The sequence below is a fragment of the Bradysia coprophila genome (assembly GCF_014529535.1).
Source record: "Bradysia coprophila strain Holo2 chromosome IV unlocalized genomic scaffold, BU_Bcop_v1 contig_106, whole genome shotgun sequence".
In the NCBI taxonomy this organism is placed as follows: Eukaryota; Metazoa; Arthropoda; class Insecta; order Diptera; family Sciaridae; genus Bradysia; species Bradysia coprophila.
This window is the reverse complement of record NW_023503372.1, coordinates 3144762-3148585: the sequence shown is the minus strand read 5'-3', so window position 1 is coordinate 3148585 and position 3824 is coordinate 3144762.

Here is a 3824-nt window from a genome sequence, read left to right as displayed (position 1 = left end):
TATGTAATCGAGTTCGAGTGGAAGACATAATGTTTTCAAAAAAACGTCGTCGTTCAAAGAAAATGAAAACTCAAAAATTGCCACAAGAGGCGCACTTCAAGCATGAGGGTAAATGGTACTCTAAATAAAGTACTCAAACTGGACAGTGTATCAAACAAAGTTTGGCACTAAAAAAAATTGGAAATCATTTTCATACAAAATACTACTCTGGCAGCTTGGCACTTATTTGGTAAGTTGTTGATACCACTTGAAACAGCTAAATACTTTTAGAAAATCGACACAAAATCTTTTACTTCATTTTCATTACGTTCACCGTGCATTTTCGGGTCTTATTTCTCGAGTTATACGTTAATATCTTGCAGACGGTAAGCCTATCACCAATTAATTTATCAAATCTTCTAACTTTTTTTGATCTAAGTGTTTTCAACCGCCTAGCCTTGGAGAAAATCTGTCGAGATTACATTTGACGAGTGATATCGTCAACAGTTTTTTGGTAATAGCTCAAGCAATTTATGATTTTAATAGTTGAAGAGAATGTCGGTCTCTGAAAGACCTACAAGTGGAGTATAGACACCACTCGGTGCAGCTGCACCATCGGTGACTATTACCGAAAATATGGTAAATGTTCGAAAATTGCAACAGCGCTCTTCCGCGAAAAAATTGTGTTGCAAGCCAAACTCTTAGTAGATTGTAGAAATTGTTTACGTCACAACCGCAAATATCAACGACAGCGTCAATTATTGAGAGTCAGTCCAGTGATGCTAAAATCCACAATCTATATGAACTTACACGCTTTGTTAAATGGAGTTCAATGCTTATTGTTCTAGTCATTTTCGTTACGAGATAAAATAACCGTCATGCACAGGTGGGATGACCATTGACCATAAGTGAACCATGAATTGCTAATACTCGTACTCTAAAGTAGTTTTGTACGAATGTGTACCTGCGTCTCAATAAGAGGCTTGCCGAGAACGTCGGCTCTCAGTCTGCATGAGAGTGATTGTTAATTAAAACTTCCATTGAAGTTTTCAGACAGACCAAATAATCGATAAAAACGAAAAGTAAACACTTATTAGGCCATTCCTGACGGCGATAATCGTTTTTGTGTACATACAATTTCTCGTCGAATTCCTTGCGAACAAGCAATGAATTCGATTCGTTTAATGTTCGCAGTAAATATCAAGCAAAATCTCATTTTCATTTTTGTTGTACCGTTCGAATTTCCAATGAAAACATATGTGTGTCTGTATGTGTGGCAAAAGGAAATTGGTTTTGAAATATAAAAGGAAGACATAAGTTACCACCCCGAGGCAATTAATTTAAGAGATGTGGGGATATAGATACGAACATTGAAAATTGATTACATTGTTTTCGATAAGTGCGGTTTAAATAGAGAAAAATCTAATATTTCAGAGCGTCCAGAGCTGTTAATCATGGATGGATAAAAATAAACTCACACAGCATGTTGTGGAGAGTTGTACATGACCAGTGTAGTAGTCTATTCTTGTAGAACGTTGAAAACTATTTATATTAAATCAAAGAGCAGATTAATCTTTTGAATAAAATTCCGTGCAGACTCATAACACAGCACACCCATACAATGAAATTATTTCTTGCTTCTCTCTGCATTACTCTTTCCATTCGTCTCAAATCACTTCGCCAGCAAACAAACTTTTCTTCTTTCCTTTCTCTTACAATTTTTTTTTATTTTTATTTTGAATATAATCGTACCACACACAAAAATAATATCCTCAGCACAATGAATATTCAAGTGAAAATTTTCCGCAGACGGAAAAAAATACTTTGCTCGATATTGTTGGGTTTATATACACTTTACTCTATTTTCGTTTGAGGAAAAGCAGTCTCACTCCAACAACACCAATGTAACACACACTCTATGATGTTCTGCTGCCTCGCCTACCTCTGCAACTAATAGCAGGGTTTGTTCATATTCTCACCTTAAACTTTTCAAAACAGCTTTATTCGTTAATTACAAAGAGCTCTGGGCTTTAAATAGGACACCAGAGACAAAGGTAAAGAGGATGAACGAAAAAAAAACCGTAGAATTTGCCAGAGTTCGTAAATGCATTTTATTATATCCTCAGGAAAATTTAATTTGGACCACAAATGTTATAAAAAATTTTCTCGGTTTTTTTTTCGGGTATTTTTTTTTGTGTAAAAGAAATTTGTGGTGAAAGCAACATTTGTGTTGGATGTTGGATGGATACATTACATTTGGGCGGGGAATTTACATTTATTTAGGGACGTGAAAAACGGATTTTAAGAATTATTTCACAGCTTTTACGGAGGTGTTTTCGTCACACTCATTCAATGTTATGTGTTCGGGAGGAAACGCACAAAAAATTATTCGAAATTATCTCCATCCGAGATTTGGTATAATATTTTTCATGTGATGGCTTAAATGTTTGACAGTATGTCAAACATTAGATCAAACCAAAAACTGTTAACTTTAGTCACAGCAATGCGTTCCTAGCATTAAAACTTCATCCTCCCAGAAAGAAAGACTCCAGCCCTAACAAAAAATACCTATTCTAATACCATCAGCCTCCGAATATTTTCTATATTAATGCTGCAAGCGAATCTATGCTTTACTACAATTTATCCTGAAGCTCTCACCTACCAAATCCGTTGCGTTCAATATAGCCTTATGACCAAATAATTTTGGCGTAACGATAGCCTAACCGTAAAGTGAAGCGAGAATATACGATTCATCGATTCTAGTAGTCAAAATTTGGGTACTTGAACAAGATGAAAATCATAAAGCCATATGTTAATCAATAACGACGACAAAAATAAGCAGTGAGCTTCGAGTTATAGCACAACGAATGTTAAATCTAATGAAGTAAAAGATTTTGCATCAAACGAACTTGACGACTTGCTGATGTAAAAGCGATGGCCTTGTCCGTTTGTAGAGGCTAAAGTCTTCAGAGAACACATACAAAAATCAGTAAAAGGGTGACAATAGCGGCCAGATAGTGCAAGTCCTTCGAGAAAATGAAATTTCCAATTTTCCCCCCGATTGAAACACTACGTTTTTCACGACTGGCAAAAAATTTTGATTTTTGCGGTGTGATTAACCTTAGTTTATTTACTTAAAAAATCCATGAGAAAGCAGCGTTTCTTTGACGTTTCAGACGAGAAAATTTCTATTTCATACCTAGGACCCGAAAAGTCGCACTTTTTCTCCGTCCAATATGTAAAATATTATTCGTACCACGGACTAAAAGTCTTTTTTCGCCTTCGGCTCGGTCTGGAAACCTCTCACACGCTAAAAAAGACTTTTAGTCCTAGGTACGAAATGTACTATTTCCTGAGCACTTCTCTGTCGTGGGGAGAAAATAGAATTTGTCTCAAGTGAGCTGTCACTTTGTTTTTGTTTTGAAAAATGTTTTACGAATTTATTCATGGAGAAAAATGACACCACGCACACTTGAAAAACGTTGTGCTCAACTCGGTGAAAAATATGAAATTTCAACTCTAGCGGTAAACTTCTGTTTAGTTATAATTTTCTATGTTCTCCGCTCGGCCATCAAATAACTATTTCTTCGAGTCAATTATCGTAAAATGAATTACGTTTCACATCGGTGGATGTAAGAGTTCATAAGAATTCAGGAAACTATTATTATGCAAGATTGCCTCGTTTAGCTAACTTCTGTTGTTTCTTTCTGCAGAACAACAGCACTTTTGTAAAGAGTGAGTGTTCAGTCTCTCCGTCTCTCGTGCCAAAAAAAATGTGTAACGATTTGTCTTGATTATATTGCGTCCCTTTCATAAATCACAAGCATGACAAATTCCTTGGACGA